Source organism: Spermophilus citellus (assembly GCF_964194105.1).
Source record: "Spermophilus citellus genome assembly, chromosome: 8".
NCBI classification, from domain to species: domain Eukaryota; kingdom Metazoa; phylum Chordata; class Mammalia; order Rodentia; family Sciuridae; genus Spermophilus; species Spermophilus citellus.
In genome coordinates, this window is record NC_138189.1 from 35,736,592 (window position 1) to 35,752,520 (window position 15,929).

A 15,929-nucleotide genomic window follows, 5' to 3' on the forward strand; every position below is an offset into this window, starting at 1 on the left:
AACTATCACTTAGTATCATTTTTAAGGCAATATTTTTAATTAAAATTGACATTACTCAAAAAACCTACATATAATGTGGAATCTACTTATATCTCATCAGAGAATAAAATAAGGAAGTAAAAGAAAATATCCAAGGGGAAAAATTGAATTTGTAAATTAGAATAAAAAGGAAAATCCTTAATACAGTGATTTTGAGGGAATGAAGAAAATAAAACTAGGAAGATAGGAACTGGTGTTGAATGAATATTAATGAATATGAAAAGTTCGAAAGATAAAAAAATATGATCTTACAACTAGATGCTAAAAGTCATAGATAATAACTCAATATCTACATCTGACTTTTTAAAAAGTAGAAATAAGATATTTTCTTAAAAGATTTTGAAAGGTGTATTTCAAGCCTCACAACATGTTTAAAGATGTCTCTGGGGGCACGTCTATCAAAGTGAGGAAAGAAAATGTATTTACCTAACTTTCAATATTATTTAACATTGTTCTTGAAGAACTATTCAAAGCAATTGAAATTCATATCTTTCCTCAGAATACTGTGCCTCATCCAAATTCTGTCATTATTCTCAATGATGTCAACATGTTCCTCATGTACAGGGACCCTTCTCTTCACTTCACCAGATCTTTATATCACTAGAAACTGAAGCACCTGCAGATCTCAATCTCCAATACCGTACTTTCCAAATGGTCCCTCTGAGTCCTCCCATTCTTCTTGCTCAAGGGCACTCTCCTTACAACAATAAAGACATTGACCAAGTTGCTTTGCAAAACAGTAATACACTTAACTGATGGACTTAGAATTATTATATTGTCCTAAATTATAGTTTTGTTGTTCCTATTTTTATCACTTCTTTTGCCCACCAACAAGTAATTTTTGACCCACTGATTTATTTCAATACAACAGAAACACTGAGGCTTGCAAACTTAATAAATATGAACATTAATATGTATAGCCCATGAAAACAATTTTATTATGTATAACACCCTGTTAATTTAATGTAAGCTTGTCAAGTGACCAACACAATCCTTCAGTACATGCATAAACCTTGAGAACATTAATTTCTATTAAGAACACAATGAGATTTCTGTGAAAATCATAATCAGTCTTAGAATTCCAACTTGTAATATGTATGCTGACAAATTAATTCCATTTATTTTTCTTCTGTAAATGCTAACCCACCCATGGAACAACTAGAGGTTCAAAGAACACCCATTGTGCAATGCTTCTGTATAGATTTATGATATAGAAATACATGTACAACTTAATATTCAAAATAGCCTTACTCTTTTTGAAATAAATGCAGTTACTTTCTCCCTTTATGCACAGACATGACATCTACAGAAGAGGCAATGGAAGAATTATCATTATTTAGACAATGCTGTTAATAAAATTAGCCTATAGTCACTGAAAACTTCTCAATCCATTTACATAAAGAAATAAAACACTCAGTTTTTGGCTACCCTGCAAAGATAAATGAAGCAATGGAGTTAGTGTTAAGAGGATTTAAACTTAAAAAGAGAGAAAATATAAACTGAAAGATGAAAAATTATAAGGATACATGAACTGATTTTTGTCTGTAAATTTGCAGATAGTTAGAAAAGAGGGAAAAATGGATTCAGACACTTTTCTACAGTATCACTTAGCATAAATCTTTCTCACTGGAGACAGAGATAGTGTACAAGAGATAATGTATAAGAGAAAAAAAATTATGTATATTTAATTAAGCTCAATGTACTGCTAAAGCATTACAAGAATCAGAGACCAAAAGCTAACGAAAGGAGATTCTTTTTTGTTTGTTTGTTTGTTTGTTTTAATTAGTTACACATGACAGTACAATGAGCTTGACATATCATACATTTGAATCAGATGGGATATAATATCTCATTTTTCTGAGTATATAGGTTGCAGAATCACATTGGTCATGCAGTCACATATACACACATAGTAATAATAATGTCTGTTTCATTCTACTATCCTTCCTATCTCCCCAACCCCTCCCCGCCCCTCCCATCACTTCTCTCTATCTAATCTAGGGTAACGCTATTCTTTACATTATCAAAGTAATTAAATTACAATAGTTCATAAAATAGAACCTAAGGTATTAGGAAAAAATGGATGGAAATAAAAGCAATGGCCATCACTCTGGTAAAGCCTGATGTTTAGCTACCATAGAGAATTTCATCTTCCACAAAGTTACCCAGAGAAAATTACTTTATCTGTAAAGAGATCCACAGAAAGCTGTGAAATTCTAAAACAGCTAAGGTCATATACCCTATGCACTAGCTACAAGAAGAGAGTAAAGAAACGGAGAACACAGAGCCCGGCAAAATACAAACTGGGATTCAGAGATTTGTTGCTTTGGGCAAACTCAGGAGTATGTAATAATTTTTGACATTTCTGGCTCACTAACATTACAAAAGTACCCAGATTATAGAATTTGACCCAGTTTCTATCTCATTTCTCTCTACCATGACTACTGCAAGGAGTGAGTTCTACTTACTTTTGAAAAGACATCATATGATATCAAGAGTATATTTTGAAATTTTTAAAATCACAGTGATATTCAAAGTAGAAGAACACTTATAATTATTCAGCAATTGGTTTGTTGGTTCAGTTCCTAATCTTTCTTTTGCAATTGTACCTCTCTTTAAAAAAAAAAGTCCAACCAATAGATTTACTTATATAGAGAGAAAAAATAGAATTTAAAAATATACACATGCATTTTTGTTTAAAAAGATATCTAGGCATTATAATAAAGTGGGCTAAGATATTTGAAACATAGCTTAAAAATATACAACTACAAAGACAACACACATAGATACCTCAAGGAAGTTTAGAAAAACTTATTAATCATAAATCTCAAACTTTAGGTGACTATATAACAAAACTATTACAAACCATCTATATCAGTCTGAGTCCAGGCTTCCAATGTATAAGAAATGTAATCAATACCACCAGTGACTGGTGATGAGTTCTGCTTCCTCACATGTTGAAGTATAGCATTAGAGAAGCACACTGGGACAAGCATATAAAGCAGGGTTTATTTAAAAGGGGGTACCATAAACTTCTCTCAGGAGGGAGAAGGGGCCATAGCTGGTATCCTGCTATCCCAAGAAGTGAGGGTGTTCTGTCTTTTTATATGTTCTAGGCTTTCTTTGTTCTCCTGATCTCTTCCCCTTATCTCTCCCCTTCCTATGTAAATGACTAGGTCCATGAGATGCTCTGTGGGACCATCAAAAGGTGGGAAACAGGTGGGCTGGAGGTACCAGGGAAGAGTGATCAGGGCAGGAAGGAGGCCCAGGGTGAATTAATTAGCAGAACCCAGTCTGCTCAGAGTTGCTTCATTAACAATTCCTTAGGATGGGTAGTATAGGCCAGGCTTTGGGAACATTAACTATGAATCCAAATGCATTCTTCTGTCATGTATAATAAATTAGAACAAATAAATTAATTCAAAAAATTCAATCATTTGGAAACATTTAGGTTTCCAATCTTTGGACCCAAACCAGTTTGGTCTGTTTTCTTCAATCTGGCCTGATTTGTCTATGTACACTGACTACCTGTTTTTTATTTTTTATTTTTTATTTTTTTTTAATTTTTTTTTTATTGGTTGTTCACAACGTTACAAAGCACTTGACATATCATACTTCATACATTAGACTGAAGTGGGTTATGAACTCCCATTTTTACCCCAAATGCAGATTGCAGAGTCACATCGGTTACACATCCACACTTTTACATAATGCCCTATTGGTAATTGTTGTACTCTGCTCCCTTTCCTATCCCCCACTATCCCCCCTCCCCTCCCCTCCCATCTTCTCTCTCTACCCCATCTACTGTAATCCATCTCCCTCCTTATTTATTTTCCCATTCCCCACCCAGCCTCTTATATGTAATTTTGTATAGCAATGAGGGTCTCCCTTCATTTCCATGCAATTTTCCTCATCTCTCCCTTTCCCTCCCATCTCATGTCACTGATTAATGTTACTCTTTTCTTCCTACTCTTCCTCCCTGCTCTGTTCATATTTGCTCTCATTATATCAAAGAAGACATTTGGCACTTGTTTTTTAGGGATTGGCTAGCTTCACTAAGCATAATCTGCTCTAGTGCTGTCCATTTCCCTGCAAATTCTATGATTTTCTCATTTTTTATTGCTGCATAGTACTCCATTGTGTATAGATGCCACATTTTTTTATCCATTCATCTACTGAGGGGCATCTGGGTTGGTTCCACAGTCTAGCAATTGTGAATTGTGCTGCTATGAACATCGATGTGGCAGTATCCCTGTAGCATGCTCTTTTAAGGTCTTCAGGGAATAGTCCAAGAAGGGCAATAGCAGGGTCAAATGGTGGTTCCATTCCCAGCTTTCCCAGGAATCTCCAAACTGCTTTCCAAATTGGCCGCACCAATTTGCAGTCCCACCAGCAATGTACAAGTGTACCCTTTTCTCCACAACCGCTCCAGCACTTGTTGTTGTTTGACTTCATAGTGGCTGCCAATCTTACTGGAGTGAAATGGTATCTTAGGGTGGTTTTGATTTGCATTTCTCTGACTGCTAGAGATGGTGAGCATTTTTTCATGTACTTATTAATTGATTGTATATCCTCCTCTGAGAGGTGTCTGTTCAGGTCCTTTGCCCATTTGTTGATTGGGTTATTTGTTATCTTATTGTCTAATTTTTTGAGTTCTTTGTATACTCTGGATATTAGGGCTCTATCTGAAGTGTGAGGAGTAAGATTTGTTCCCAGGATGTAGGCTCCCTGTTTACCTCTCTTATTGTTTCTCTTGCTGAGAAAAAACTTTTTAGTTTAATTAAGTCCCATTTGTTGATTCTTGTTGTTAACTCTTGTGCTATGGGTGTCCTATTAAGGAATTTGGAGCCCGACCCCACAATCTGTAGATCAGATCCAACTTTTTCTTCTATCAGACGCAGAGTCTCTGGTTTGATATCAAGTTCCCTGATCCATTTTGAGTTAACTTTTGTGCATGGCAAGAGAAAGGGATTCAGTTTCATTTTGTTGCATATGGATTTCCAGTTTTCCCAACACCATTTGTTGAAGATGCTATCCTTCCTCCATTGCATGCTTTTAGCCCCTTTATCAAATATAAGATAGTTGTAACTTTGTGGATTAGTCTCTGTGTCCTCTATTCTATACCATTGGTCCACCCGCCTGTTTTGGTACCAGTACCATGCTGTTTTTGTCACTATTGCTCTGTAATATAGTTTGAAATCTGGTATCGCTATACCACCTGATTCACACTTCCTGTTTAGAATTGCTTTTGCTATTCTGGGTCTTTTATTTTTCCATATGAATTTCATGATTGCTTTGTCAATTTCTACAAGATATGCCGTTGGGATTTTGATTGGCATTGCATTAAACCTATAGAGAACTTTTGGTAATATCGCCATTTTGATGATGTTAGTTCTGCCTATCCATGAACAGGGTATGTTTTTCCATCTTCTAAGATCTTCATCAACTTCTCTCTTTAGGGTTCTGTAGTTTTCATTATATAAATCTTTCACCTCTTTTGTTAGGTTAATTCCCAAGTATTTTATTTTTTTTTGAGGATATCGTGAATGGAGTGTTTTTCCTCATTTCCGTTTCAGAAGTTTTGTTGCTGATATACAGAAATGCCTTTGATTTATGCGTGTTGATTTTATATCCTGCCACTTTGCTGAATTCATTTATTAGTTCTAGTAGTTTCTTTGTAGACCCTTTTGGGTCTTCTAGGTATAGAATCATGTCATCTGCAAATAGTGATAATTTAAGTTCTTCTTTTCCAATTTTTATGCCTTTAATTTCTTTCGTCTGTCTAATTGCTCTGGCCAGTGTTTTGAGAACTATATTGAATAGAAATGGAGATAGAGGGCATCCCTGTCTTGTTCCGGATTTTAGAGGGAATGCCTTCAACTTTTGTCCATTCAGAATGATGCTAGCCTGGGGCTTAGCATAGATAGCTTTTACAATGTCAAGGTAAGTTCCTGTTATCCCTAATTTTTCTAATGTTTTGAACATAAAGGGATGCTGTACTTTGTCAAATGCTTTCTCTGCATCTATCGAGATGATCATATGGTTCTTATCTTTAAGTCTATTGATGTGGTGAATAACATTTATTGATTTCCGTATGTTGAACCATCCTTGCATCCCAGGGATGAATCCTACTTGGTCATGGTGCACAATTTTTTTGATGTGTTTTTGTATTCGATTTGCCAGAATTTTATTGAGGATTTTTGCAACTAGGTTCATTAGAGATATTGGTCTGTAGTTTTCTTTCTTTGAGGTGTCTTTGTCTGGTTTCGGAATCAGGGTGATGTTGGCCTCATAGAATGAATTTGGAAGAGCTCCCTCTTTTTCTATTTCCTGAAATAACTTGAAAAGTATTGGTGTTAATTCTTCTTTAAAGGTTTTGTAAAACTCCGCTGTATACCCATCTGGTCCTGGGCTTTTCTTGGTTGGTAGTCTTTTGATGGCTTCTTCAATTTCATCCATTGATATTGGTCTGTTCAAATTGTGTGTATCCTCCTGACTCAGTCTGGGAAAATCATATGACTTAAGAAATTTATCGATGTCTTCACTATCTTCTATTTTGTTGGAATATAGGTTTTCAAAATAATTTCTTATTGTCTTCTGTATTTCTGTAGCATCTGTTGTGATATTGCCTTTTTCATACCGTATGTTAGTAATTTGAGTTCTCTCTCTTCTTCTCTTCGTTAGCATGGCTAAAGGTCTGTCGATCTTATTTATTTTTTCGAAAAACCAACTTTTAGTTTTGTTAATTTTTTCAATAGTTTCTTTTGTTTCAATTTCATTGATTTCCGCTCTAATTTTAATTATTTCTAGCCTTCTGCTACATTTGCTGTTGTTTTGCTCTTCCTTTTCTAGGGCTTTGAGATGAAGTGTGAGCTCATTTATTTGTTGTTTTTTTCTTTTTTTGAGGAATGACCACCAGGCGATGAATTTTCCTCTTAACACTGCTTTCATTGTGTCCCATAGATTCTGATATGTTGTGTCTGTATTTTCATTTATCTCTAAGAATTTTTTAATTTCCTCCTTTATGTCTTCTGTAACCCATTGATCATTCAGTAACATATTGTTCATTTTCCATGTGATGTAGGATTTTTCCTTCCTTCTTTTATCATTGATTTCCAATTTCATTCCATTATGATCAGATAAAATGCATGGTATTATCTCCACCCCTTTATATTTACTGAGGGTTGCCCTATGGCATAATATATGGTCTATTTTTGAGAAGGATCCATGTGCTGCTGAGAAAAAAGTATATCCATTTGATGATGGTTGATATATTCTATATATGTCAGTTAAGTCTAGGTTGTTGATTGTGATATTGAGTTCTATAGTTTCTTTATTCAATTTTTGTTTGGAGGATCTGTCCAATGGTGAGAGAGGTGTGTTGAAGTCACCCATAATTATTGTGTTGTGGTCTATTTGATTCTTGAACTTGAGGAGAATTTGTTTTATGAATGTCGCAGCACCATTGTTTGGTGCATAAATATTGATAATTGTTATGTCTTGTTGGTGAATGGTTCCTTTTAACAGTATATAATGTCCTTCCTTATCCCTTTTGATTAACTTAGTCTTGAAGTCGATTTTATTCGATATGAGGATGGCCACTCCTGCTTGCTTACGAGAACTGTGTGCGTGGTATATTTTTTCCCATCCTTTCACCTTCAGCCTGTGTATGTCTTTTCCAGTCAGATGTGTCTCCTGGAGGCAGCATATTGTTGGATTTGTTTTTTTAATCCATGATACCAGCCTATGTCGCTTTATTGGAGAGTTTAGGCCATTAACATTCAGAGTTACTATTGATATATGGTTTGAACTTCCATCCATGTTTGATTGTTTATCCTTTTTTTTTTATTAAAAAAAATATTTAGTTTGTTTCTTCGTGATTATCTTTCCCCTCGCCCTCTGTCTTTACTGAGGCACTTTCCACTGATGGTTTTGGTTATTGTTTTTCATTTCTTCCTCGTGTAGTGTTTTGCTCAAAATGCTTTGCAATGCAGGTTTTCTGGCTGCAAATTCTTTTAACTTTTGTTTATCATGAAAGATCTTTATTTCGTTGTCATACCTGAAGCTTAATTTTGCTGGATACAGAATTCTTGGTTGGCATCCATTGTCTTTCAGTGTTTGAAATACATTGTTCCATGACCTTCTTGCTTTCAGTGTCTGTGATGAAAAGTCCATTGTTAACCGTATTGGTTTACCCCTAAATGTAATCTGTCTCCTTTCTCTTGTAGCTTTTAATATTTTCTCTTTGTTCTGTATATTGGATATCTTCATAACAATGTGTCTTGGCGTTGGTCTACTGTGATTTTGTGTGCTCGGTGTCCTGTATGCATCTTCAATTTGTATATCTGTTTCCTTTTTTATTTCTGGAAAGTTTTCTGTAATTATTTCATTCAGCAGGTTTCTCACTGTTTTTTAATTAGGCTTCATAATGTCCTTTTAAAAAACTTAACTTATTGCATTATACTACTTTGGTGCCTGCAGGTGAGAGAAAATGTATGTCTAAATCACCTTTCTCCTTGAGTACTATGCCAGACATTACTAGGATCTTAAATATATTTTTCTATGAAATTGAATTTGTTTAAATTCTTCCTGGTTAGTTTAACAATCCCTGAAGCTTTATTAATTGGGAAAAGAGAGAGAAGATTGAACATTTGCAATGAAATGAACCATGTGGTCTTAAGACAATAAAAACAAGTAATATAAGAATAATTAAGACTAGTTATGGTTCTAGTATAAATGATCAGCCACTTCACTTTCTAAGATACACTGAGATTTGGCTAGGAATCCTCAAGGGGATCTTTCTGTCCTAGGTCTGGTCTAGATCTGCTAGTGCTATTTTTACCCCCTTTTTTTCTTAAACCACCCACTAACCTTGTTCTATTCCAAAATTGGTTCATGTCAGGCTAATTACTTCTTTTTATAAGAGCAAAAGAGTTTCTATACAGATCTCAGGGAACTGATCCAAGCTAACTTTAATGCAGAAACTTTTGCAACTGTTTTTCTATAACTCTAATATAGATTTGTAGTTTGCAAACTTTTCATGGGTACAATTCTTTTCCAAATGCAATAATTCCAAATACTAATAAACAGCCACCCGAAAATACTCAGAGATGGTTTCTTTCCTTACCTAACTGAAGAGCTTTCTGATCTTTAGGAGAAAAAATAACTCAGGTTGATAGGAAGAGTAAGTTCTGGTACTTTATTGCTTAGAAGTAACTTCTAAGCTAAATAAAATTCTTCTCCCGGTACTACAATAAGTTGTTATATAGCATTATAACATCCAAATGCCTCGTTCTTATTAATGCTCCATATACTTTTATGTATTAACCACTCATACATGGAAATTTCCAATATTACATAGTGTAAAAACACCACTTAAAATGAATCATAAAGTTTCTATCTATTTAGATTTCTATTTCTATTTATTGAAAGTTTATGCAATATTGGATTATATTTTAAGGTAAGAGTGGATAAATTGTAGGTGGCAGCTAAAATAGGAACCAATACACATCATGATTGTGACTTCTCCAATCTTTTCCAAAACACAGAGGCTTAAAAACTTGATTTTTTTTTTACATAGATAGTAGGAGTAGCACTTAAAGAAGCAATTACTGTCCACTTCCATCACAACTATTCACTATGATATCCACAAGTTATTGCTTCCAATGCACTTAAAGTAACAGTATATTTATGCTGTTACATTCTAAAAGGCAAATGGAAATCAAAAGGTATATGCACAGAAATATCCCAAAACAAGCAATAAAAAAAAAAAAAGAAAAACAAAAAACCTATAGGCAACTACAGGAAAAGGAAATTTAGGTTTTTAGAGGTACAGATTGTTTTTTTAAAATCCACAATTAGAATAGAAAATATATATCTTTGTGAGTATGGGATAAAAGCTACTAGACAGTTTTATGTTTGTCATTTGAAATGAATTCAGAATTATGCATCTGTTAAAAATAAATCCAATGGATTGAGTTCTCAAGCAAAGTCATGTTTAAGCACAAAGTATATTAAGAAAACACAAAATTCATAAAATAAAATTTTAGTTATTCAATAAAATTAGATTCAGAACTCTTTAACTATTATAAATACAGTTGTTTATTATAGAAAATCTGAAGATCAAAAAAAGTCACTAAATAAAATGGTTATTCTACGTGACAAAGAAAATTACATTTGGTTTTCATTTAAATTTTTTTCTATTTGCACATTTTAATATCTGAGATAATACTAAAAATTCTTTTTTTTTTCTGGTGTGTCTTTTTTTTTATTGGTTGTTCACAACATTACAAAGCTCTTGACATATCAAATTTCATACATTAGATTGAAGTGGGTTATGAACCCCCAATTTTACCCCAAATGCAGATTGCAGAATCATGTCGGTTACACATCCAGAATTTTACATAATGCCCTATTAGTTATTGTTGTATTCTGCTACCTTTCCTAAAAATTCTTAATGTATGTGGATTTTTATATTGTTACTTAAGCATTTTCCATGTCACTGGTTTATTTGCAAGGAATTGAAACCCAATTAAAAGTGGCTTAAGCAAGTAAAGGTAAATTTTGGCCTATATGAATAAAAAGGTTACTGAAAAGGCCAGGAGTAAGCTTGTTTGGACTCACATGCTCAAGTGAATTAATTAAAAATTCATCTTTACCCACCTCTTAGCAGTGCTTGTCCCCATGTTGGCTTTATTCTCAGTTAGTTGTTCCCACAAAAGGCAAAAAAATTCCAAAGAGTTCCAATGTTGCTTCCATCTAGAAACCCCCTTGGAAATCTTTTGCCTCTTCAGCAATGCTCCCAGAGAGGGGTCACACTGGGGTCCTTCGCTAGACTCAAAGGGAATATAGCACTTACTACTCAGGCCTGAATTACCTGGAATATTTAGGAGTCACTGGCATACAGCTGAACCTAAAGCTCATGGAGCTGGATGAGATTTTACTTAGTGGGCAAGCACTAACACAGAAGAGCCCAAGGAAGAGTACAAAGCAATAATCCTGTTTATCTTTTATATAAATTCCACAATCTGTAAATTGTCAGAAAGGCCACAAAACCAAAATACCATGTATTCTAACATATCTAAAGGTTAGGATCAAGATACAATTTTAGGAGAAAGTATTTTATTATGTTAATACATCATTGGAATTCAGTACCACAGAATCCAATTAAAATAGTACTAAATGCATTTAACAAAATTCTGCATTTAAATGTAAAGAAATAATCCATTGCTCTGCACCTAATGATTGTAAGTTACTTTCTGGTCAAACAATGGAACTGGACAGCCTGCTCATCTTCAAAGTCAGGTTTAATAATATATGGGAAGCTATGATATAAGACAAACTGCCATTCAATATTAACATAAACGTTTGCATTAAGGTAAAGCTGCCACTTCTGAGGACATTCAATGTCTTTTGAAAATTTTATGAACAAGATCAAACTGCACAGGACTAGAATTTTAAAAGTAACGTGTGCCTTATAACAATATACAAAGAACTGGGCATGACAGAAAATAAAATATGAATAGCCTTAGTACTATGTTCAGAGCATGTTATAATGAATAATTTGCAGTATTTCCTTTGGAATTTTTAAATAATGTAAAGAAACCTACATTAAGAGATTTATACAATGAAGTATATCTAAATATCCTGATAATTAGTTTTAGAACATTGCTTGATGTATAATCTGTAAAATTGCTGGAGGTATTTTTAAATTGTGCAAAGAACTCATGGTTCAGGCTTTTTATTTTAATTAGGTGTCTCTGTTAAATAATAGCTATATAAGTATACTATGACTGTTTATATGATTAAATAATCCAAATTTGTAAGATAAAGTAAAAATTTCAGTGTGAAAGAATATATCCTGAATATTCAAAGCAAACTAGTTAATAATAAACTTCATATTCCCAAAAAAGTATTGGAAGATCACTTTCACATTTATTTTATATGCATTTATTTTGCAGCACTTTTATAAAACATAATATCCTCTTACAATTATTTTAAAGCAATCTGCAGTCCTTATGGAGTACTAGAAAATACATCAACTGTGTCAAATTGTAATATACAAACGGATCAACTCTTTTTCTTGATTTAAAAATATATGTTATTTCAGTCTCATTTACAATCTATTACAATAGATTGGACTAGAGCACTGGTATTCTAGAGACTCAATAAGCAAATTTAAGTGATTCTGCTAGAGGTAGTCTATAAGCACAGTTCAAAGTACTTTGCTCTCATAATTTTAAAAAGGAAGAGAACTTTGTTTTTCTTAGCAAAAGCAAAATTAGGAAAAAGAGAGGGATGAACTGGACAAATAAAAATTTAAAACTAAAGTATGTCAAAAAACACTGACCTAAATTAAAAAGCAAATTACAAACTGACAAAATCCAAAAGCCAGCTTGACTCCAATATTTTAAGATATTTAAAAATCAATGAGAAAAATAAGCATCCTAATAGAAAAGACAAACCAAGCACCTGAGAAAAATTCACTCACATGTTTTGAAAACTTGGCATAGAAGTGTATTTAATTAATAATCAAATAAATACAAATTAATATAGTATTAGAAAATATAAAAAATAGGTAATCTTCTTTATAGTTAGCTCTGTATTGAATCTTATTAAAATTTGTAGGAGGGTAGGAAAATAAGCTCTATTATATCTGGTAGTGGGAGGTTATATCCATCCATTTGGAGACTATTTGGAAATATTGTAGAATGTTAAAACATATATTAAATCTACTGGCTTAAATTCTAGAAGTTTAGTAGGCCATTCAATCCTTTAATGAATTTATTGATTATAGGTCATTCAGTTAGTCGTTGGTCAATCGTAACATTTATCATATCTTCAAATTCTTATAAGGGGAAGACAAAATGAATGAGTTTTGCCCAAGTAATATGAACTGGGAGCATCTGGCCTAAAAAGCAAACAATTCATAGGCCAGTTGATGTTCATTGAATTAGTTTGATGGGAAAGATCTGCCCAACTAGTCTAGAAACATTATTTGGTCTTATAAGTTTATATATCTCAAACATTCTGTCAAATGAAGAATAAATTTTAAGCAGTTAATCCTGAAATTTAGAGTTTATCAGAGAAATAGAAGAAGACATGAGATTCAGGTGGAGCCGAGGGGAGTATAGAGTTGGGGTCACAAAGGCCATAGAATGCTGATGTTTAGAGGAAGCAGTCAGAAGATAAGTGAAAAGAGCATGGAAGTCAACAACATAAAGAACAGAGTACCCCTGTCAAGCTCCTGACAATTCATGAACTTCTGCTGTGGAGACTGTCAGTGCTGCCTTGGATCAAGCTCCATTTGTATGCTGGCCAGCTGCACAATGGTTTCCATTCTTGGACTCCTATTTGATATTGGCCTCTCTAATTGCCCTAAGTGTTTCCTTGCCATAAATTTTTCATTATTAAGATACCTAGAGTGAGTCTATGTTTCAACTAAAAGATCCTAACTACAACATCTCCAGAATTCTATGCGATTCATCAACATCAATGAATAAGCTAACATATTACCCTTGGAAGTATCACTTTAGGAAGATCATCATGTTTACTTGGCCTTGATGATCATTTTTACATAGGAATAGGCAACAGGAAGGTCATTATATACTGTATATTTCATGTAAACAGATACATAATTTTATTTTATATTTATTTGCAAGAATATGATATGTAGATTGTATGTCTTTGTTTCAAAAATACTTTTTAGTTGTCAATGGATTTTTATTTATTTACATACAGTGCTGAAAATTGAACCCTGTGCCTCACACGTGCTAGGAAAATGCTCTACTCCTGAGGTATTACCTCAGCCCCAGATTGTGTGTCTTTTATGGGGAGGAGCCATTTCTTTCTTTTAAGCCCTCAAACACATTAGACTGTGTAGTTTATAGCATATGTACCTGGGCTCAGTGTCTTCTTATTCTCTCCTGTTCTATTTCCTTTGGAATCAGCAACATACACATTTTGAAATTAAGATATAAGATTTGCATATTTATATTTTCAATTAACAATATCATTATTTTAAAATAACAACCATATTTCAAAAAAGTTTTTCAAATAACATAAACACTAAGTAATTTGTTTCTACTATATCAATGGCCCTCCAGTTGCTGACATTCCGAAAATTTTACAGCATACACATATTTTATTAAGCAGTTTTAAAATATATTATTTAATATATTTTTATGTTTTATATACACAAATTGTCTATGGCCATTCATACCACATTATGCAGTTTTCACATCCTGATACTTTATAATGATTTTGTCAATTCCTCAGGATATGACTTTGGAAAAGATGAAGCCTGTATAAATATAAATATACACATACACATATATGCACATTCTCTGTTTCCTTAGGATTCTAAGAAATTGAGTTCACATCTATGAATTAAACCAGAAGACAGTTAAAAGTGCTCATTTTAAGGAAGTGTTTACTTGACTAAATCAAGGAAACAGAAAATTAATCCTGCATAACTCAGGGCATTCTCTTCATAAAAAGCAGATAAGTATTTCAGTGTCTTCCTTGTAAGTACCACTTTAGGAACATTTATCATTTATGTTTCTCAAGCATTCCAGACTGAATGCTTGGTGTAGTTTTGTTTGATTTAAAAATTGCTTGTTATTGAGGTTGACTGTTGACACATATGGGGTAACTTGATCCCCACCTTCTTCTTCTGAAAGTAAACATGTTTTTGTCAGGTTCAACTGCTAATTCATGCAAATGCAATCTCCTTAAAATTATGAGAAATTCTGTTTAAAAATGTATGCATTGATCTCCTCTTTGCACTTGTTATTATCTATAAAGAGTATTTTAAATCCCCACAATACCCCTAAATGTCTTCAAGATAATAAAATCATGGTTTTATCAAGAAAACAAGATTCCATTAACAAGTAAGCTAGACTATAGAACATGATAAAACTGAAAATGATCTCCTTTATGGAATTTGAGCAGAATCTGTGCTTTAAATAAAAGCTTTGGGACACATTGAAGAGTTTAATATCAATTGGCCTATTCCCTAATAATTGTATGCTCAGAGTCTCACAGTCCGTCTTAAAACAGAATAAAGCACTGAGCAGAGACATTTTAAAATTTGTAGCAATTAGTTTCACATATATGCTGAGATTGGGATTCACTGCTATCTGTTTCATCTAAGACTAAAACTTTTATGAATATGTAGACTATTGAAAGTATACTTAACAGCACTATATAATATCAATAGCTTCCTAAAGACAGGAGACATGATAGAGGCATCATTGATATTGACCCCAAATTGGGAGAGGCATCATTTTGCATAATTCCCAGTGAAATATTAAATTTGACTGAGTCAAATCCAACATTTGTTACAGCCAAAAAGAGACCTTGGCACCATTGAAATGAAGCTCACCAATTAAAGAAGCAGCTTTTTGTGTAAGTACTCTTCATAATTCACACAGAGATCTTGCCAACAGGGTCAGCAGGACACAGGAAATACACTCTCTAAAAGGTGTACTGATCGATGAAGACACTTCGGTTCTCATTCAAGCTTCAGATTATTCCACCAACATTCAATTTGCAAACTCAGGGATACAGGCAGAGCTTCTGCATGAGTGTGTTATTCGCAAGAAACTAAACAGCATATGTGATTCAGAAAGCATCAACGCAGCCTGAAAAGCTGGGGAATATCATTATTTGCAGAGCATTTTTAGAGGAAGGAAGGCATCTTAGAATATTAGGAAATTTAAAGTAATACTTATAGGCTGGAGTGTTGCTCAGTGGTAGAGCATGTGCCTAGCATGGAAGAGGCCCTGGATTTGATCCCTAGCACCACACACACAGAGAATAGAGAAGAATGGAATGGGATAAAATGGAATGAAATGGAATAGAACAGAATAATGTTTATTTACAGTGTT

At 33.5% G+C, this 15,929-nt stretch overlaps 1 long non-coding RNA gene across 1 annotated transcript; it reads right to left on the minus strand.

Moving 5' to 3' along the window:
• Positions 1-954: 954 nt before the first annotated feature.
• Positions 955-10,275, minus strand: LOC308654336. Its single transcript, XR_014023225.1, has 2 exons — positions 8,446-10,275; positions 955-3,567 (listed from the first exon to the last, which is right to left on the minus strand). It is a non-coding gene; the product is annotated as an uncharacterized lncRNA (long non-coding RNA).
• Positions 10,276-15,929: the final 5,654 nt, after the last annotated feature.